This window comes from Monodelphis domestica, chromosome 3 (assembly GCF_027887165.1).
Source record: "Monodelphis domestica isolate mMonDom1 chromosome 3, mMonDom1.pri, whole genome shotgun sequence".
Classification (NCBI taxonomy): domain Eukaryota; kingdom Metazoa; phylum Chordata; class Mammalia; order Didelphimorphia; family Didelphidae; genus Monodelphis; species Monodelphis domestica.
Window position 1 is genome coordinate 134792203 of NC_077229.1, and position 23695 is coordinate 134815897.

Here is a 23695-nt window from a genome sequence, read left to right on the forward strand (position 1 = left end):
GGAGAGAAGGTAAAAATCATTGTATACAAATCAAATATAGGATGATTAGAGATAATCAACAGAGAGAAGGCACTAGAAATAAGGGGGGAAAGGAAAGGTTTCTCCTATAGAAGATAGGATTTCAGCCATGATTTGAAGGAAGCTCAGGAAGCCAGGTGGTATAGATGAGGAGGGAAAGTACTCTAGGCATGGAAGACAGCAAATCAAAATGTCCAGTATGATGATGAAGTGTTCCTTTCTACAAACACTAAGTAGATAGATAGGTAGGTACATAGGTACATAGGTAACAAGCCTTATTAAGCATTGACAAAGTTCTAAGAAACCAGGAAATAAATACAATGAAAAAGAGAAAGTACTTGCCCTCAAGGAGTTTCCATTCTAAAGAGGGAAAATACATTAAAGGGACTTGAGGAAGCTGAAAAGCAGGGTGGAGAAGGGGAAAAGGAGGATGAAGGAGTTGAATTCCAGCAAGTCAGCTGAAAGGTGAGTAAAGGTTCTTAAGTCTGGAACTCTCTCTGAAACTGAGGTCCTTGCAATGGGAGAAGTTGACTGGCATGGCAGATGGGTATCCCAGGGTGAAGATGCCTCAGGCACTGAGGGAGATTCCAGGGTGAGACTACAGAATAGGCCTGGTGTTGAAGACTAGAAAGTCAGAAGAATGAACTTCAAAGGCCAGTATCAATGCATCACACAGTATCTGGGATGAGTGAGGCAATATCTGTATTGCCTGGAAAGGTAGAAAGGGACCAGTTTATGAAAGTCTTTGAATGCTAAACAAAGATCTTTATATCACATCTTAAAAAAATAAACCTACTTTATTGGTTCCAATGAAGAGGAGGAATAAGGGCTAGGCAATAGGATAAGTGATTTGCCCAGGGTCACACAGCTAGGAAGTATCTGAGGTAAGATTTGAACCCAAGATCCCCCTTATCTAGTTTTGGCTCTCAATCTGATGAACCATCAAGCTGCCCCACCTATATTTGGTCTTCTTGGTAATAGGGAGCCACTGGATTTTACTAAATGGGGGAGAGTTTGGCAAACCATTAAGAGGCTTTTATAACAGTCCAGGATTGAGGATGAGGTCCTACACCATGGTGGTTGGTGTAAGTGTCTGAGGAAAGAAAAGGACATATAGGAGGGTTGTTATAATAATAGGAACTGATAACATATTGCATATGGTGCATGAAGGAGGCAGGTATTGAGAATGACCTGGGTAACTAGAGGGATAATGATATCTTTGATTGTAATAAGGAAGTTTGAAAAAGGGAAGAGTTTGGGGGGAAAGATGAGTTCAGTTTTTAACATGATGAGTTTCAGATATCCATGTTGCATCCATCCCAAGCTATCCAAAGACAGTTGGAGATATAAGTTTGGAGGTTAGAAAAGAGATTAGGGTTGGATTCAAATTCATGGAAGTTGATGAAATCACCAAGTGAAAGAGTATAGGGTAAGAAACAAAGAGGATCAAACATAGAGCAAGCATGACCAAATTAAATAACAATCAAAAGAGACTGAGAAAAAGTGGTCATATAGATAGAAAGAAAAAAAAAGGAGGTTGCATCATGAAAACCAAGAGGAGAGTATTTAGAAGACAATAATTAACTCTATCAAAGACTACAGAGAAGTCAAGAAGCATGTGGATTGAGAGAAGGCAAATATATATATATATGTGTATATATATATATATATATATATATTATGTAAATCTTGAAATTTCTCAGACTTGTGAATGTTAAAAATTTCCCCATTGGGGAATTCTCAATTGGAACAATTCCCTACTGGGAACATTCCCCATTTTGACAGTGAGAACTCTACTTGGATCAGAAATGAGAGGACCTCTACTCCACCTATACTTGGGACTGCTTTGGAGGAGAGAACTCCTTGCTAAACAATGAAAGTACTTTAACCCATACTTATAATGAGGCAAAAAGTTCTTTAAGCCATGCCTATTTTTAGAATTAATACAATGGGGTGCTAAGTACCTATTAAAGGTCAGGCAACTTGTAAACTTGCCAGGAGCAAAGAGGTGAAAACTTATTCAGAAGTTTTTTCTGGTTCAAACTTACTAAAGGGATTAGTCGACCCAGCAGTGAATTCAGAATGGGCTGTCCCTTGGAAAAGGTCTACTGTGATTGGTAGATGGAAGAACTTAGGGGAGGTGACATAGGAGAAAACCCCCTATATAAGAAAAAGCAGAATCTCTTATTTGGATCTCTGATGACAATCCTTTTGGAAAATCTCTTGAGAGAGGCTCTGGAGAAGGGAAGCTCTTGGAGGACAATCTCTAAGGAGGTCTCACTGGAATTCCTCTGAGGGGACTCTGTCCCTCTGGAGGCTCTTGAGAGAGGCCCTTTGAAACAGTCTCTGGCTGGAAGACTCTTTGAGGAGGACTCTGGCTGGAACTCTCTCTGAGGAGACTGTCACTAGAATCCTTGCATAGACAGACCTTGTGGTGAGTGATAAAAGACTGACTGACTGATCTCTCTCTCTTAAGACTCAGGTCTAGGCCATGTTGGCTTAAAGCCCTTCATAATTATTCCTTTCTTACTCTTTCTCTCTTTCTTTAATTCCCCATTTGTATTAATTAAAATCTCTATAAAACCCAGTTGACTTGGGTATATTCATAATTGGGAATATTTCCCTGGTGACCACCTTATATTTGATTTAAAACCAAGACACTGTAGTGAATCATATTTCCTGCAGTCACAATTTACTCACCCACTCTTATATCTACTATAATTTATATCCTCCACTATTTTAAATATAACAATTATTTATACAGAGAAATGATAAGGAATATATATCCCTTACCTTATCCCTTACCTTCTGTCTTAGAATTAATACTAAGTATCAGTTCCAAGATACAAAAGGACAAGTGCTAGACAATTGAATTAAGTGACTTGCCCAGGATCACATAAGAAATGTCATATTTGAATACTGGACCTCCTGTCTATAGGTCAGGGTCTCTGTTTATTGAGCCACATATATGTACTTTTTTGGGTCCATATATTTTTAAGAGATCTTTTCTAACTTTGGTGAGAGTAGTGTCAGTTGAATGATAAAACAGAATCCAGACAGTGGAAAGATAAGAAAGGAATGAGAGTAGTGAATTGATTGTAGATAAGATTCTCAAGACCAATCCATACCTCAGTAAGAATCCCCTTAGTTACTTAGTAAATAAGTAGTCATCCAATCATTATTGAGGTCTTCAAAGAAAAGGAACTCACTGCTCTCTGTGATTGACATGGTGAAGCTTTAGTATTAAGAAGGTTATTTCAGGTTTGTTTGTTTTTCTCACATCAAATATAAATTTGTCCTTTTTGTAACTTCTATTCATTGACCCTTGTTCCAACTGCTGGGGCCACAAGGATCAATCTAATCTCTCTTCTGCATGACAGCCCTTAAAATACTTGGACACTCACCTCACCCATTATATTCTTGTTATCCTCAACCCTGGGCTAAATATCTCCAGGCAAATTATCTTAATGATCCCTTTTAATGATCTCTTTCATCAACTCCTATAATTATATGCTTAGACAAAACCAAATTCTATTAACTCTCTAATTTATTAAGATTATAATAATTCTTCAAATAAACATTTCAATAATAACAACAACAAAACAGGATCTTAAGGACCTTATTAGTTCTGACACCATTTCCAAGACAAGGGCCATTCCTAATCCTATTTGTGCTATCAAGTATTAGCCTCATTAGACAACAGGGTAAAGGAAAAGGTGAAGAAAGACTTGCTAGTCTGAAATGGGGGAGATTTTTATTTACTAGAAGTTATTTAGAGCCCCTAAGGAAGCACACATATTCATCAACTAGATTAGATAGTCTCAAAAGTAATTTTTAGGGCTAATATTCCACAGTTGTATTTTTCTTTGGTTCTTTATGACTGTTGGAGAGGGCTAATAAATTTAAGGTCTATTCTCTTCATTTATTTGGTGATACATTATTACAGAGGAGATATATATATATATATATATATATATATATATATATATACATTTATATGTATATATACAATACTCATCGAGAAAGAGATACATTTATTCCTCACAATTATCTCATGAAATAAATAATGTAACTATTATTATCATCCTTATTTTGCAAATAAGGAAATTCGTTCAGATCAGTGAAATCACTTGCACAAAGTAGTGGAGGCATTATTGGTGATTATAGACAGAACTCTCAACCTAGGTCATAAAGCTAGGAAGTGAAGAAGTCAGGTCTTGAAACAAGCCTCTTGATTCCCAGTTCAATGCCATTTCCATTAAAAACAGATTGTTAAATTCTTGGCTTCCTACCCAGTCAATTCTCCACTCCTGTGGCCATTCAAACATTCACCTTCAGGAACAGGAACTGGAGGCAAATTCAGCTGTGGCCTGATTCTAATCAGCTACGCTTCATAAAGGTGAGTCATTATATTCTTGTCCTTTCTTGATGCAAACTGGTATATACTGTGAAGAGGTACTAGCCACAAACTCTAAGTGAGATGAAGTCTGTGAACACCACCATCACATGTCAAATGACAATCTGGGCGAAGGATATGCAAGGAGAGCGTCTCCCCTCACCTTCCAAATTGTGCTCCTTTGCATTCATGAAATCTCACCCCAAGAAAAGCACAACTTGCTGCCACCACCACCACCTTCTGTTCTCCTAACACTCTCAGTACAAGGCCTTAGCTCATATCCATCACCTCTCACCCAGCACCAGCAGACTAAATGTTCCCCAGAGGAGAGAACATTATAAAAGAAATGTTCCCATTTGGATGCCAGCACCTGTGCCTTTCATTGCTCTATTTTCAAATCTTTAGGTTCTCTCTACTGCCCACGACACATAATTTAAACTGTTTTGCCTTGGCATTCAAGACCTTTCACAATCTGGACCCAAAATGCCTTTCTAGTTTTCTCTATGCCCTTTATACCACAACGATATCAGTCAAGGATCATAGCATCTTAGATATAGCACTGTCTGAGGAACTCACAAGTATCTAGTCCAACTCCCTTACCTTACAAATGAGAAAATCGAGGTGCAGAAAGATGAAGTGATTTACTGAGAGGGTCCTATGATCAGATACCAAGATCCAAAGAAAAAATAAAACAGACTGTCTTCAAGGACCTTTCATTCCAATGGAGAAAATAGGATGTTCATATATATGGATACACAGATGGGGTATAATTAAAGAACCAGTTCTCTGAAAAAATATGCAAATTATACTTTTAAATTTAATCTGCATTATTGACATTTTCTCCATCACTTTCTTAAGTCTAGATAATCAAAAAGATACTAAAGTACTGATTTGTAACATTTGCCAATTTCCAATTTTTATACTACAAATTTAACAATCGTCTCTCTTGGGACAGTGTGAGCTGGTTCCAACAAAGCCCTGCTGTACTGCATATAAAGCAGTAACTAGGTAACCTTTTTTTTGGGGGGGGGGAACTAGCAGACCAGGAAATATCTCACATAGAAGCTGTCATTTGAGTTCAGTCTTAAAGGAAATTAGGGATTCTAAAGAAAAGAAGGGAAAATGTTTCAGCCATAGGAGAAAGACAGTACAAAGGCAGGAAGATTGGAGATAGAATGTCAGGTGTGAAAAAGCAGTTAGTTGGTCAAGGTGGCTGGACCATAGGTTTCATGGAGAGGGATAAAGAGAAATAAGGCTTTAAAGGTAGGCTAAGGTTGTTTTATAAATAATTTTAAATACTGAATTAAGGAATTTTGATATAGAGTTTGTTGCATATGGCAGTGAGATGGTCAGATCTATGATTGATGACAATCATTGTGAACCCAATCTGAGACCTTCAGTTGATTGACAAAGGCAGGAAGCTCAGGCCAAGTTTTGATCTGTTGTTTTGTCTTCTAAACCTGAAAGATGAGCAAAAGGCTACAGAAGCTCCAACTCCTATAGATGTGCCGTCCAGACAAAATCAAGGTCAGGAGCTCGTACAGCTTAGCCAAGAATGGCAGCAATATGATTTTGCCTTATATCAGAATACTTTAGGCTCATTTAAATGTTTTCCTGCCCTTTTGCTGAGCAGACCCTAAGATCCTTTAACAATACATCACTCAGTTCCTGAAGAAAGCAGTTGCAGAACTCCAGAGACTACAAAGCAGTACCAAACAATACCCAGACATTCTCTTCTGAAGTGTACAGAATTTGGCCCTAATTCAAAGTCTCAATCTGAGAAATAAAACTAGAAGAATGAGTAGGCAAAAAGACTCCCACCATAAAATATGATGACAGACACCTAAGACAAAAACCCAGAAGAGAAAGATTACAAAACATCTATAAACTAAGCCTCTAAGAAAAACACAATTTTGACACAAATTCAACTTAAATTTATGGAAATTAAACTTTATATATCTTTTTTGTACCTCAGGACCTAGAAGATTAGTTTGCACAAAATGGGCAAATGTTCACTGTTGAATAAACAAACAAAAAATTGTTATTCAGGGTTGTTTTCGCTTTTCAATGAGAAATTCAACACATTTCTTATTATACCTCTCTTATTAAATGTAATCATTCATTTGTTTTCTTATCTGTTTGCCATAACTAAAGTTTTTGGCACATAATAACAATGTGGGATTTGTCTTAGTTTTCTCAACAACAGGCCTTTCATTCCCCATTGATAGCCTCACAATTCTGATAAGATTCAAGAAAGGCTCTTAATACATTGGTTGAAATCTCCTTCCTATAAGAAAACTTAAGGGAAAACGTAGAGAAGAGTCACATAGGGTGGGCAGAAATGGACAGACTGTAAGTGGTTAGGAAGACTCACATCAGCAAGATAACAGATCTACTGTAATGTGAGCATGTTTAAATTTTATGCTATCTATTGTTTCACAAAAGAAATCCAGTATCAATATGTTTTCCTGAAATAACTTGGAATTAAAAGTCTTACTTTAACAAATGGTTATACCTCATGCCATAAAAAGAAATCTAATTTCTAAATTTGTAGATTACTTTTTCAAACTAGAGCATTGGCTACCATTTGGTGATTAGTTTTAATGTGTACATTCTAACTGCCTTTTTTAATGTTTCCTCTAATAAATTGAAAGTTTCCTCAAGGGCAGATTTGCTATGCCCAAAAGCATTGGATCTAGGGTTAAAAGACCTATGGCCAAGTACTAACTCTTGACTAACTAGCTTCTTCAGTTTGAAAAAAATCATTTCACTTTTTTCAACCTCAATTTCCCTGTCTACAAAAGGTTAAAGCTGATTTAGATAATCTTAAAGGTGACTTCCAACTCTAGCACTCTATGATTCTATCTCCTCACTGTGAGAACTTTTATTACCTCTTCTAGGTAATGTTCTACATAAATGTTAATGTACCAACATTGAATTCCAATGAACCAACTCTTTACCAGTCAATCAATAAATAAGCATTTATTAAGTATCTTCTATGTATCAGGCATTGAGATGAGAACTGGGGTTACAAAGAAAGGCAAAAGAAAGTCCCTACTTTCAAGGAGCTCACAGTATAATTGGGAAAAGAACACACCAACAGATATACACATATAACCAAAAATATGTGTGTATACATATATATGATAAAATAAAGATAATAAACAGAGGGAAGTAATCAAAATCAGAGAGGACTTAGAAAGGCTTCTTATAGAAGATAGGATTTAATTAGGAATTTAAAGAAAGCAGGATAGCCAAGGGGCAGAGATAAGGAGGAAGAGAATTCTAGGCATGGGGGGAGGGACAATTAGGAAAAAAAATGTATAGAATCTAGATATAGATTGTCTTCTTTGGGAATAGTAAGAAGTCCAGCGTTACTGGATCAAAGAGTACATGGAGGTCAATAAAGCTTAGAAATCCCCCTAAGTCTACATGAAAATGAAATCCTTCTCAAGAAGTCATCTGCAGAGTGCATCCATGTGTCTACCTGTGTTTCTTTGGCCACAAGAAAGATTACAAAACATCTATAAATTAAGCCTCTAAGAAAAACACAATGTTGACACAAATTCAACTTAAATTTATGGAAATTAAACTTTATATATCTTTTTTGTACCTCAGGACCTAGAAGATTAGTTTGCACAAAATGGGCAAATGTTCACTGTTGAATAAACAATAAAAAATAAAAAAGGAGGTCAGCAGTAACATCTGAATTTCTAGTACAATTCCAGCCTCCTGCTATTATGTAAGACCTTTTGGTTGAGCTCAGAGAAATGCTGATTGAGGAGATAACAGCAGACTCTTCCCTGGACACCAAGCTTTCTCTACACTTTGTTCATAGTTTATTCACCAATTGGATGAATAACAAAACATCAGAAATTCTCTTTGAAGTCATTCCCCTTGGAAGAATCACTATGTCAGAGTAAAAGATTTGAGTTTTTTGGCATGAAGTATACATAACAGCCCAGATAGAAAAACTGATCTATAGAAGATTATTGCTTAGAAAATGAGCAAGCATTCCAAAACACAAGCTACAACAGTGGTAGAGAGAACGAAGGGAGGGGTTTTCATTTTAGAACACAGTCTCTCCATTCCTAGCAAATGTATCCTTTCCCTTTTACAGTATCCTAATGTAATTCCTACCATAAAAATAACTGGAGAGCAGAATCATGGAATGTCCAGGTTGAAAGACAGATAGGAACTTCAAGCCTTTTTTGTTGTTGTTGAGGTCATTTTTCAGTCATGTAATCACTCTTGTGATTCCTTTTAGGATATTTTTGGAAAAGAGACTGAAGTGGTTTGTCATTCTCTTCTCCAGCTTATTTTATAGATGAGGAAACTGAGGCAAATAGAGCTAAGTGACTTGCCCAAATTCATAAAGCTTGTAAATGTTTGAGGCCAATTTTAACTCAGGAAGAGGAGTCCACTGCGCCAGCCAGTAGCCCTTTTAGTATAGCACCTACCTAAGCAAGTATCCTCTCTAGAGGAGCTCTGACTATACTCAAAAGGCCATAAATGCATATCTTTTAACCCAGAAATACCACTACTAGATCTTTATCCTAAAGAGATGAAAGAAAGTGGAGAAAGCCTTATTTGTACAAATATATTTATAGCCTCTCTTCTTGTAGTGGCAAAGAACTGGAAACATGAGGATTGTCCTTGAATTGGTGAATGACTGAACAGATTGTGATATATGATTGTTATGAAATAATATTATGGTAGAAGAAATTACAAACAAGACAATCACATAAAAACCTGAAAGACATATACTATGATGCAAAGTAAAATGAGTAGAACCACGTGTATGTTATATATAGTAACAATAATCAGCTGTGAATTAATTAATTAATTATCAGCAATGTAAGCTCCTAGAACAACTCCAAGGAATTCACGACAAAAAAAGACTATCCACTGCTATGGAAGGAACTGACAGAGTCTGAATGCAGACTGAAGGATACCATTCTTTATTTCATTTCCTCCATTTTTTAATTTTTCTCTTGTGTAAGTGACATGTGTCTTCTTTCATAACATGATGAAATTGAAATAAATATTGTATGATAACATATGTACAATCTATATCATCTGACCTCTTGAGGAGGAGGGAATAGTAGGAAGGAAGAAAAGAATTTGCATTGCAACATGTCATAAAATGATTACAAAAATTGTATTGCCATGTAAAAATAAAAAAAAATAGAATTAAAAACAGAGCCTTGCCTAGTGGCTATTTAGTCTTAATTGTTCTATTGTTCTGAGGTGGTCCTGTACCCTAGTCTATTATAGATATTACATGAAAACTAAGATTTCCATTGAAGAAACAAACCCCCAAATGCTAAAAGTAATAAAACATTTTTATGAGGTTTGTACTTTGCCTCACAAAAATGGTTTGAGAAAACAAGGATACAGTGAGATTGTTTGAAACGTTCCTTGAGGGAATGATTGATTAATTGATTGATAACCTGGCACATTGTGTGGTACCTAGCAATCAATCAATCAATAAACAAATAAAATGTATTAAGCATCTACTGTGTCCCAGGTACTGTCAAGAGTAGGTACCCAATAAATGCTTATTGATTGGGTTAATAGATTGACTGAATCATAGAATGTGGATAATAGCCCCATTAAGAGGGAACAAGTGTGCTATATGATCAAAGTCAGAGTGAGATCAAAAGCTTATATCCAATCCTGAGGCAAGTCTAAGCCATTAGCATCTCAAGGATCAATTGAATCCGAAGGGGAAGGTGGTTCCCAGAACTCTCAGCCTTCAGACCCAGAAAATAAGCTGAGAATAACATCAAGCAAGGACTGAAGTTCAAGAGGGTAACCAGAGCCTACCTATAATTAGATAGGAAAAAAGAGCAAACAACAAAAAAACACCTTAATCTAAAGAATTTTTATGGAGACAAAGAACAAGGTACAGACACAGAAGGGGACAGTGAAAGCAAAGGAAACATATGCAAAGTCCAAAAGAAAAATGTGAATTTGGCACAGAATCTGGAAGAGCTCAAAAAAGACTTCAAAAAACAATTAAGAAAGGCAGAGGAAAAATGGAGGAAAAGAAATGAAAGTTATGCAAGAAGATCTGGGCCAATTGAAAAAGGAGAACCAAAAACTGACAGAGGAAAACCAGGCCTTAAAAATCACAATTAATATAAACTAATGATTTCATGTGAAATCAAGAAACAATAAAGCAGAATCAAAGAAATGAAAAAAAAGAGGAAAACATGAAATATCTTATTTTAAAAAAACAACTGACCTAGAAAACAAATCTAGGAGAGACAATTTGACAATTATCGGACTACCTGAAAGACATGATCAAGAGAATAAGTGACTATAATCACAATATTCTTGATTAACTGGAAATATTTTCATGGGTGAATGGCAAAAACTAGAACAGAGAGGCTGGGAAAAGCAGAGAATATATTGACTCCACAGTGATTATTCTGACATATTCTTTCATGTCCTCATTATGGTATATGTGTGCGTATGCTTGTTTCTGTGGGTGGGGAATGACATATCACTCTCAAGTGTAGATGACAGTCAGACATCCAAAATCTTAGTGTTTTAATACCAACCTAGTGTGGGTCAGGACCAGAGGAGGCGGTGATGATGAGAACTGTGGTTAAGCTCAGTCAAGCACTGGTTAGACCAAGAGCCTTTCTGTACAACACATAGCAGCCAAGTTTTCTTTCTTTCCTCTCCCTTATGCACGGAATGCTCTCCCTCCCTCCTTCTCTGCTTCTCTGGCTACCTTCAAGTTCCAAAGATGTCTTTTCCAGGGAATCTTTTCAATCTCTCCTTGTACTAATGCTTCCCCTCTGTTGATTATTTCCAATTTATCCTCTCTCTCTCTCTCTCTCTCTCTCTCTCTCTCTGTGTGTGTGTGTGTGTGTGTGTCTCTATCAATCTATCAATCTATGTATGTATGTATATATATGTACATATATATATATATATATATATATATATATATATATATATATATTTCCCTGTTTCTCTCCCTTTAGACTGAGAGCTCTTTAAGAACATAGACTTGGTTTTGATTTTGGTTTTTTGCTTTTCTTTGTACCTCCAGTACTTAGCACAGTGCCTGGGACATAGTAGCTTAATTCAAGAAGTTTACATTCTGATGGATATTATTATATGTGGGAAAGTAAAACATCTAAAATACCCTCCTCAGACCTAAGTGTCTTCATCTAAAGAAATCCTCTGGGCTCCTTCCAGCTCTGGAGTTCTAATTATATAATCCTATTCTTTTACCAGGGACAGCTAGGTGGCAAAGTGAATAATGCACTAGACTTAGAATCAGGAAGACTTATCTTCATAAATTCAAATCCTGCCTCAGACACTGACTAGCTGTGTGACCCTGGAAAAGTCATTTAACACTGTTTGCTTTAGTTCCTTATCTGTAAAATGAGTTGGAGAAGGAAATTGCAAATGACTCCAACAACTTTGCCAAGAAAACCTGAAATGAAGTCTCAGAGAATTGGATGTGACTGAACAAAAAATTATTTTGTAGTTGAAGAGATTTAGGTTCAGAAACACCAAGTGATCTTAGTTACAGGGCTAGGCATATTCTTTTTTTTTTTTTTAACATTATTTTATTTGGTCATTTTAAACATTATTCATTGGAAACAAAGATCATTTTCTTTTCCTCCCACTCCCCTCCCACCACCACTCCCATAGCCAATGTGCGATACCACTGCATATCACATGTGTCCTTGATTCAAAACCATTTCCATGTTGTTGGTATTTGCATTAGAGTGTTCATTTAGAGTCTCTCCTCAGTCATATTCCCTCAACCCCTGTAGTCAAGCAGTTGCTTTTCCTCGGTGTTTTTACTCCCACAGTTGGTCCTCTGATTGTGGATAGTGTTTTTTCTCCTAGATCCCTACAGATTATTCAGGGACATTGCAATGACACTAATGGAGAAGTCCATTACATTCGATTGTACCACAGTGTATCAGTCTCTGAGTACAATGTTTTCCTGTTTCTGCTCCTTTCACTCTGCATCACTTCCTGGAGGTTGTTCAAGTCTTCCACACAGCATATATTAAAGGGCTCATTATTGATGATTGTTTAATGAAGTCAATGGCATCTTCTACTTTATCCTCCATGAGTTTTTTAAATTATATTATGATGTGTCTTCTATTACAATATGAGTAATATGGAAATAAATATTGCATGAAAGCCCTGATATAACCTGCATTAGATTATTTCCCCCCTAGGGAAGAGATGAAGAGAGAAAATCTGAATCCTAAAATGTCAGAAAACAATTGTCAAAAATGGTTTCTACATGTAACTGAAAAAATATATATTTAAAAAAAGAAAAATATTGAATATAAAACTTAATAATAATAAAGCCCATAGTAGCACATTTTTGGCAGTACCTTCTGAGGCTTTACTTTTTTAATTTCCTTTTTCTTTTTTCCAGATTATATATTGATAAAATTTTTAATAATCATTTTCTGTCATTTTGCAATCTATTTTCTCTCCTCTCCTGCATACCTTCTGCCCCAAAATGTCAGGTAATATGATGTAGATTGTTCATGTGTTATCATACAATATATGTTTCCGTGTTTATCATTTCGTGAAAGAAGACACATATCACTTGCACTATAAATAAATAAATTCATGGAGGATATAAAGTGAAGAATGGTATGCTTCAATCTGCATTCAGACTCTGTCAGTATATTCTTTGGTAGATAGCCTTTTTGGACATGTTTGGGGTTGTCTTGGATCCTTTCCTTGCTCATAATAGTTCATTCACAGTTTATCATTATACTTAATTTCTATTACTGTATACATTGTTCTCCTGGTTCTGCTCACATCACTTTGCATCACTTCAAATAATCCTTTTCAGGTGTTTTTTTGTTTGTTTGTTTGTTTTGTTTTGTTTTTGTGATCATCTTGTTTGTCATTTCTTAAAGCCTTCTGAGCTTTTTAAGTTTTCTAGGTGGACTGGTGTCAAAAATAAGAGGACCCAGCCAGTCAGGGGGCAGCAGACCCTCTCACTATCTCCCCCTACTAGAAACTTTTCAGAACTGCTAATAAGAGCTTCACTTCAGCACAGTCTCTTGCAATCACTGAACCAGAGCACAAGGTATCCTTTTTTGCTATCTTCTCCCATTTGGTTACCTGAGTGGGCTTGCCTAAATCAAACCTGTTCAAAATGCAATTACACGCACCAGCAGACATGATCTATTTTGGTCTCCTCCTCATTTCAGGGAACATATTCCCAGCCCCATTCAGGAAGATGCTTTTGGAAATGTATGTCAGAAAATATAGAAAGACTAGCACCTCCCCCATCCCTTGATGATTAGTGTTCCTTCCCCAGGGGATCAATTTGTTTTATGCCAGATAAACTCACATCACCTTCTTTCTTAACATGGCCTCATGACATGCAGGAGCCACCTGATGGGGATGTTATTATGATGTACTAAGGTAAGTCGGGGGAAGCAATCTTGGGCTGAGGTAATGGCAGGATCTCCATATTTGACTTTCAAATCTCCTACAATAACTTTGCTAGGAGGGATGGGATGCTTCAGTCTGACAAGAGGAAAAGGCGGAGGAATGCATTATTGATGCTACGGAACATTCTCAATCCCCTCACCAATGGATGTCATGCCAGACATCTTGCACACTGTCACTTCCTCATAAAGATGACTGACTGGCTCACTGAAGTCTAACTTGTTTCTCTTAGACTAATGAAGAGATCAGAAGCGAAGCCATGTCTCACTGGAAATGCATGAGCCTCTCTATGACCACAGGATATCAAAGTCATCCCTGTGTCATGAATGCAGAGCTGTTGAATCAAATGGACATTGAGAACGACTATTTCATCTTGGTGTCATATCTTTGGAAGGAAATGAGGATTTTTGAGTATAAAATTTTTAACAGCCTAAAACTATGGAAAATGAATTCAGAGAGACAGGCGGCATTTTAAGAAAGTTGTTTAACCTCTCTGGGCCTCAGTTTCCTTAGGTGTAGCATTAGAGGTAGTATGGAGTAGTAGAGAGATGATTTTTGAAATCTGGAAGACCTGAGATCGAGTGCTGCTTCCTACAGCATGAGTTAAACTGAGTTGTCACAACTTCTAAATGCCCTGGGGAACTCTCCATTATTATAAGTTATAGAACAAAGGGCAATCTGTGCTGAAAGGGGAAGTTACTAATGGTTCCTACATTAATAAAATCACAAGTCTACTCAATAGAAACAAAGGGGGGGTTCTGAAGAGTGTCCTGTTCCTTTAGATAATTCAAAGCACATATTAGATGCTGTCTGTATGTAACATACTACCCAGGTGCTCTAGGAGATTATAAAAAATAAAAATAACAGGCCCCTCATTTGAAACAAAACAAAACAAATCAAAAAACCTTAATTTCTCTCTTAGAATCAATATTGTGTATTGTTTCCAAGACAGAAGAGTGGAAAGGACTAGAAAGTGACTTGCCCAGCCAGAATCACATAGCTAGGAAGTATCGGAGGCCAGCATGTCCCCTACACTTAAAGGGATTGCACTATGGTAATTTAAGTCTCATGATATTTTCCTCATGTGAGATAGTGGCTATAAGGGTAAAGCAATTATAAAAACGAAGAAGCTAAAACTCAGGGGAATTGGTTAGTTTGCCACAATCACAAAGTTAGAAACAGTCAGAGATGGGATTTGAACGGAGGCTTTCTGCCTCCAAAACCAGTGGTCTTTACATCACATCATACTAACTGTAGAAGCACTCATAGATAGATTTAATAAGAAAGAGGTTGGTGTTGCTATGGGCAACCCTCTAAAGTGGAAAACCTATTTTTGGTCTGTTTTGGTAAAGGAGATTTCCTCATCAGGGAGCTCCCTAAACTTCCTAAATTAAAGCATGCCAAAACAAATCTGAACCAAAAATAACAATAAAGCTAAAAGATGGAATCTTTGACAGGAAGTAATGTGCATTAAAACTCTGATTGTGCAGGACTTTGAAAGCCATTGTAAGGCATTTGGACCTTACTAGGTAGACAACAGGAGACCACTGAAAGATTTTTAATATGGGAGTGATATAATCAGAATTTGGACTTTCCAAAGACTTATCTGACATTTATATGAAGGATTGGAGAAAGGCAGGGAATACGCATTTATATCACATTTACTGTGTGCCTGGCACTGTGCTAAGTGATTTTTGATCACTAAGTGATAATTTTCTCATTTCATCCTGAACAACAACCCTGTGAAGTAGATGTTGTTATTATCTCCATTTTTGTTGAGAAAACTAAAGATGAGGTTCCATGATTTCCCCAGTCATACAACTATTAAATATCCAAGGCCAGATGTGAACTCAAGTCTTCCTTAGGTAATGGATTGGATAGAATGCCAGACCTAGGAAGGTCAGGAAAATTCATCTTCCTAGGTTTAAATTTAGCCTCAGATACTTAATAGCTCTGTGATCCCGGGCAAATGACATAACCTTGTTTGCCTCAAGTTTCTTCATCTGTAAATGAGCTAGAGAAGGAAATGGCAAACCACTCCAGTATCTTTGCCAAGAAAACCCCAAATGGGGCCACAAAGAGTTGGTCATGATTGAAATAACTGAACAACTTCTTTAATCCAGGTTCAGTATTCTATCTTTTGAAATTCTAGCTGCCTCTGTATGGACTGGTGAGGGAGGAAATAGGAGGCAGGGAGACATATTAAGGGTCTATTAAAATTCACCTTCCTATACCAAACCCTATTTTTTATCCGTACTCTGACGTCCAATTTCGTGACCTCTCAATTTTGTCCCAAGGCATTATCCATACTACCCCATCTTTTCCCCATCTTGACCCCTCTGGTAAACCAGTTCAACTCTATGCTGCCTTCTCTTGAGTCTCTGTTCCCCTTATCATATCATTGATTATACCTTACCAAGCCTTAGACTTGAATCACTCCTACAACATACACTACTGAACAAAAATAGAAAAATAAAATCACACCACCAGTATGACTGGGTTCACTACAAATTTATGTTATGCAACCTCATCTTGACCCTCACTGCCAATAAGTAATTCTTTCACACTTCCCTTATCGACTTACTATTTCACAATTGAAATATATCATTTTTTCACTTTATTTCCTTCATGAGGTTTTTTTTTTGTACAAGCAATATGTGTCTTCATAAACATGGAAATATATATTGCCGGATAGCTTGTGTATAACTTATATTAGCTACCTTCTTGGGGGGAGAAAACACAGATTTCAAAATAGCAGAAAGTCAAGATTAAGTGGGCAGCTGGGTAGCTCAGTGAATTGAGAGCTAGCCCTAGAGACGGGAGGTCCTAGGTTCAAATCTGGCCTCAGACACTTCCCAGCTATGTGACCCTGGGCAAGTCACTTGACCCCCATTGCCTACCCTTACCACTCTTCTGCCTTGGAGCCAATACACAGTATTGACTCCAAGATGGAAGGTAAGGGTTTTAAAAAAAAAAAAGAAAGTCAAGATTAAAAACTGTTTTGACATATAATCTGGAAAAAAATATAATAATTTTAAAAACCCTATTATCTCACTCTCCACAATGGTTCTTTCAAACATTTTCATCTCCTCTGAAACCTTTCTAATTTTCTCACATGTCCTTAGCTAAAAATCTTGTCTAATTTTTTAAAGAAAAAAATTAAGCCATTCACCAAGAACTCCCTCTTCTTTCCTCTTCTCTCTCCATATCAGATCTCAGATGTCTTCTGCCACTATTTCCTCTTTGACCTTTCTCTTAGTGAGAGATGGCCCTATTCCTTCCAAAAGCAAACTCCTCTATTTATATTCCATTCTATCTCTATTTATATTCCATTCTATCTCGTTTCCTCCAAAAGATCGTCCCTTTTGTCATCCTACTGTCTTATCTTCAAATTCTTCTTGTCTACTGGCTCTTTCCCTCCTTCCTACAAACATGACCATATCCCCCTTATTCTCAAAAATACTTAATCTTCTGTTCTACTAATAATCATCCTATATCTCTTCTATAATTTGTGGAAAATGTTCTTGATATGGTCATCTGAAATGGATGCCTCCATTTCCTCTCATTGTCTCCCAAGTGCTCTCTAATCTGGTTTCTGACTTCATCATTCCACCTCAATTGCTCTCTCTAAAGTTTCTCAGTCCTCATTCTTCTTGACTTCTCTGCAGCCTTTGCCATTGTCAATCACCCTCTTTTTCTTCTTAGTTTCCCTAGGTTTCCAGGACTTTACTCTCTTCTGCTTCTCTACTCTAACTATCTGATCATTCCTCAATATCATTTACTAGCTCCACATTCAAGTCATACTAACTAATAGTGGAGGTCCTGCTGGGTTCTGTCCTGGGCTCTCTTTTCCTTTCCATCTATACTTCTTCATTTGGGGATCTCATATCCCATAAATTTAATTATCATCTGATTCTAAAATTTACTTATCTAATCCTAGCCTCTTAGTTGATCTCCACTCTTGTAACTCCTTTCAGACAAATCAAAATGAATGTTTGAGGGGCAGCTGGGTGGCTCAGTGTATTGAGAGCCAGGCCTAGAGAGGGGAGGTCCTAGGTTCAAATCTGGCCTCAGACACTTCCCAGCTGTGTGACCCTGGGCAAGTCACTTGACCCCCATTGCCTAGCCCTAACCACTCTTCTGCCTTGGAGCCAATACACAGTATTGACTCCAAGATGGAAGGTAAGGGTTAAAAAAAAATGAATGTCTGATCGACATTTTAAACTCAACTCATAAACTCAGTTCATAAACTGAACCCATTACCTTTCCCACTAAAGCCTTCCCCTTTCCAAACTTCTCTATTACTCTCAAGATGACTATCATCTTCCAAGTCTCAGTGGCTTTTTATCATCTCTGGGATCAAATATAAAATCCTCTGTCTGGAAATTCAAAATCATTCATAACCTAGCCCTCTCCTATCTTTTTAGTTTCCTTATTACACAACTAGGCAGTACAGTGGATAGAGAACTGGATCTGGAATCGGGAAGATCTGAGTTCAAATTTGGCCTAAGAAACTTAGTAGTATATATGACTCTGGGCAAGTCATCTAACCTCTGTTTGATTCAGTTTCCTTAACTGTAAAGTGGGAATAATAGCACCTACCCCCCAGAGAAGCTGTGTGCATCAAATGGGATAGTAATTGTAAATCACTTAGCAAATTCTTAACACATGGTCTGCATTATGTATGTATTATTGTTGCTATACCTTATACTAGCGCACATGCCATTCATTCTGGTGATACTGGCCTCCTTGCTGTTCCACTCCATTTCTTTATCCCCAAACATTTTCTCTGGCTCCCTCATGCCTTCAATGTCCTCATTTCTCATCTCTTCCCCATGGCTTCTCTGATTTCCTTTAAATCACAACTAAAATCCTGCATTCTATCGTAATTTCCCAAGCCCTTTTCATTCTCATTTAAATATTTATATTTATCCTGTATATTCTTTGCTTATATATACTTGTGTCTTTTACCTCTCTTTGTATCCCCCAACACTCAGCACAATGCCTGGCACCTGCTAGGCACTTAATAAAAGTGTGTTGACTAATATAATAATGAAATAATAGTATTTTATTATAAAATAATATATTTACTATATAAATACATTAAAATAAATATAAAATACTATATTAAAATAACATAAAATTTAAATTTAAAAATGAACAAGGAAGGGTTATCAATGAACAGGATAAGACAGAAACTGTTTCATGAGACTTTGCAGAGCAACTATCTACAAGACTTGGCTCCATATGTTGATTTAATTATCTACATAACAAACAAGAAAAATAAACAACTTATCCCTTTAGTGGTTCAAACAAATGTCATTGATCATTGAATTTCTAAGCTCAGAGCCTTCATTTGAAATTTTGGCCACAGTGCATTGAAAGAACACTGGATTTGGAGGCATTTTAGTTTCAAACCCTTCCCTGTTTCTGGGGGTGTGGTCGTAGGGTTACCTCTGGGCTTTGGTTTCCATAGCTGTAAAATGAGCAGGTTGGACAAGATGATCTTTAAAATCCTTTTTAGCCCTAAACTTATGAATGAACTATTAAGTGTCTGAAACTTCAATTAGTAACTTAAGCACATGACCTGGCCCCCTACCCTGTCTCACCTAAAATGGCAGTAAAATGCAGTCCCTCCAATGCTTCAAAGACCTCTTTGATGACATGAATGCCATCTGTGGAATTCTTCTACAGAAGGCAACAGTAGAGACTCTCAGATGCTCATCTTATTTTTAAAAGAAAAGCATCTGCCCCTTGATCTGTTTCTGTATTTAAAACACAAAATGAGAATACCTTGCTATGTTTTTAAGATCTCATATCTATCTACATATTTGCTGCAAATTTTAATTAATATAAAAAGTGGTTCCCTTTAACTCCTAAAAAGAAAAAGAAATTAAAGAGACCAGAATGGCTCAATATTGTTTCATTTTTCTGCATTCTTACTAGTTTCTTCAGATATCTAAGTTCATAAAAAAATTTCCAGTACTCCAGGGCCATATACTTTATGAGGAAAAAAAGTAAGTGATGGAATCTAAAGGAAATCTCAGAGCTCATCAGGGATTATCAATCTACTTTTATGGCTGCCTATGTGTGCAGAGCCCTCTGCTAGGTGAGCCAAAAGAATTTATCCTGGAGGGCAGCAGGGACTGTTTGTTTTTATTTTGTCCCATGACCTAGAATAGCTTCTTGCTCAAAATAAATGCTTAATAAATGATATTGACTTTACTGAATCTCATCCAGGTAGTAGCCAAACAAGAATCCCTATTAAGTAGAAAAGAAGGAAACAAGCATTCATAAAGCAATCACTGTGTCAGGCATTGTCCCAAATGTTTTACAAATATTATCTTCTTTTGATTCTCGCAACAATTCTGGGAAGTAGGTGATATTATTTTCCCCATTTTATTGCTGGGGAAACTGAGGCAGCAAAAGGACTTTTCAGGATATACACAGTAATTGTCTGAAGTTGAATTTGAACTCAGTTCTGCCTGATCACAAGCCCAGATACCTATGTACTGCACTACCTAGATGGGAGTTCACTACATTTTAAGACAACTCTTTCTACTTTTAGAAAGCTCTAATTTTTACTACAAAGTATGTGTTTTTTCTTTACAAGTCACAATATGCTAGATAGCAATTAAGTACTTAGATCTGCAAAAGACTTTATCCACAGAGATCATTTCTTAATGTAAAATCCGTTTTTCCATCTAGACTGAATTTACTGGTTCCATTCAGTCAAACAGCTGGTCAATTCAACAGCACACAAAATACTTAGTCTAATTGACAGAACTAATGCTTTGTTTGTTTTTAACTCAATTGTCTGGTCAATTCTGTCAAATCATCAGTCAATTTGTGGCTTCAGAAAGAGACAATCAGAGAAAAGAGAAATGAGTAGTTTGGTATCCATAAAAGACATTTGGATAGCTTCCATCCTACTGGAACCTTCTTTGATAATAGAAAGGTATTAAATCCCAAGAGATATGGCTAATATTTATTTGTGCTATGTAATAACAATACTTAATAATAATAATAATAATAATAGCTAGCATTTTTGTGTGGATTTAAGGTTTGCAAAACACTTTACATATGTTATCTCATTCAATCCCTTTAATAGCCCCATGAGATACTTCCATTTCATTTCACAGTTAAGGAAACAGAGGCTGAGAAAAGTTAAGAAATTTGCCCAGAATTATATAGCTAGTAACTGGTCGATACAGGATTTGAACTCTGGTTTTCCTGACTTTTATCCACAGTACCACCTAGATGCCCAAGTATATGGAATATTCCCCAGACCTAACTACTTTATCTTTTTGCTCAGGAGTACAGAGCACCAGTGCCTCCAAGAGCGTATCTCCCTGTTGTATCCCCTTTATTTGCAAACATCCTTTATCTCCCATATTGGATTGGAAGTTGTATATGGGCAAACACTCTCATTTTTCATCTTTATCTCCAGGACCCAGCACCATGACTTACATACAGTGAGTGCTTAGCAAATGTTGGTCCATTCACTTGTTGGGATTCTCACTAGTCATTTGTAATCTCAAGGGAGCAGCATGGCTGCTATTCTGGGCCACCTCACAGAGTTCCCCAAGGCAATTCCTCTTGTAGATGTGTATAGCATCCTAGTCAGAATGCCAGGCTGTGCCAAGCATATATTTTTAGCAGAGGTGCTGACAGCTTCATTTCTTCATTCTGACAATGATAATATAGACTAACGCACTCAACCATCTAAGCAAGAAAGGACTGAAATGTCTCTTTTGTTTTCTGGACTCATTTTTATTCATGGGTCAAGATGATGCCATTGTCAGTATGGAGATGATAATGATTAATTTTTCACCTACGTTATCTCAGTTGATCTTCACAAAAATATGTGAGGTAGATATTGACTGAAGCTGATAGAGGTTAAATGGCTTGTCCAGGGTCACACAGCTGGTAAATATATAATGCAGGATTCTAACTCAATGCACATCCAGTGTTTTATCTATCCACTACATCATTTAGTACATTGAATGAATTGGCTACTAGACATTTGCATGCTTGTTTTTCTTGTTCCACACTAGTGAGATACTTGTAAAAGTGTTACAAAAAGGATAAGTGCTAATCAAAGGGAATATAGTGTTGATATTGTCATTATTATCCGGTCAATTGATTCTATCCAATAAACTGTTTATCATGTTAATATTGATACTTAAGATATTAAAGTAGTTTCATCTCAAGGTTCCAGAATTGAAAGGAATGTCAAAATCCATTGGTTTGATGCATAGTGGAGCTAGAATCCCCAATCTCCTCTATAATATCAACATCCAGCCTAGATTTTAAGCTTCCCAGCAATTGGGAATTTATCATCTCTCAAGAGAGTTCATTCCACTGGGGAATCACTACAATTTTTAGGAAGGATTTTTTTCTTCCCATTAATTTGAAGTGTTCCTCTCTGCAGATCTATACACTGCTTCTAGTTCTACCCTTTGGGGACAAACAAATCAAGCCTTATCTCTCTTTCCTTTGATAGCCCTTCAGATACCTAAAGTTGGCAATCATGCTCACAGTTAATTCTCTTATCTCCAAATTAAATACCTCTAGTTCCTTCAGTGGCTGATACTTAATATCATTCTAAGAAAGAAGGTGAGGGTTAAAAAAAAAGTTTGGAGGCAGGTAGGTGGCTCAGTGGATTGAGAGCCAGACCCAGAGATGGGAGGTTTAAATTTGGCTTCAGATAATTCCTCATTGTGTGACCCTGGTCAAGTCACTTAGCTCCATTGGCTAGCCCTTACTGACCTTGTACCATGGAACCAATATACAGTATTGATTCTAAGATAAAAATAAATTACTTAGCAGTGGCTGGAACATAATAAATGCTACATAAATGCTGCTTCTCTTCCCCTTTCCAAATCCAGCATCAGACACTTATTGGCTATTTAACTTTAGGCAAGTCACTTAAAATCCCAAGTTTGTTGTAGAAATTAATTTGGAAACTACTTTGTAAATCTCAAAATTCTATACAAATACAAGTTATTTATCATCATCATCTCTAAGGAAGTTCCTCACAAAGGGTTCCTTATACCAATGAAATCACAGATCCAGCCAGAAAAAGGGGACAAAAATCATATTATCTTTAGGATACATACTTAGTAGGAAGAAGTCAAAATATAGAGAAATAGTTCATCACTTTACAATAAGAAACTGATTAGAAACCTACCTAAGGCTAAGAAAAGACAGCCAACAGCTAATTGCCTGAGGGCAAGTCTGTCATTTATACTAGACCAATAAGTGGGGAAGTAGAGTAGAACCATAAAAAGGTACAAAGTCTGAACCATTCAACCAGTTTGTCTGAGAGGGAGTAAAGGAGACAGTTGGCAGAGTTGTTAAACTCAAAGCCCCCAAACTCCCCAGTGTTAGACCCATATATGAATGTAATTGATGGATAGCAAGGGGGATTATTATAAAGGAGGGGGAATTAGATCTTTAAAAAATAGGGAAAATGTTAATTGCTTATGTGTAGGCCAAACTGGTATAATAAAAATGGTAATTCTACCTTAATTAATGTACTTATTTAGTGCCATATAATCAAACTACCAAAAATTATTTTATAGAACCATAAAAGTGATAAGAAAATTCATCTGGAAGAACAAAAGTTCAAGAATATCGAGGGAAATAATGAAAAAAAATTGTGAACAATGGTGGCCTAGCAGTAACAGATCTCAAATTGTATTATAAAGCAGTGATCATCAAAATAATCTGGTCCTGGCTAAGAAATAGAATGGTAGATCAATGGAATAAATTAGGAATAAATTACCTTACCAACCTAGTGTTTGATATACC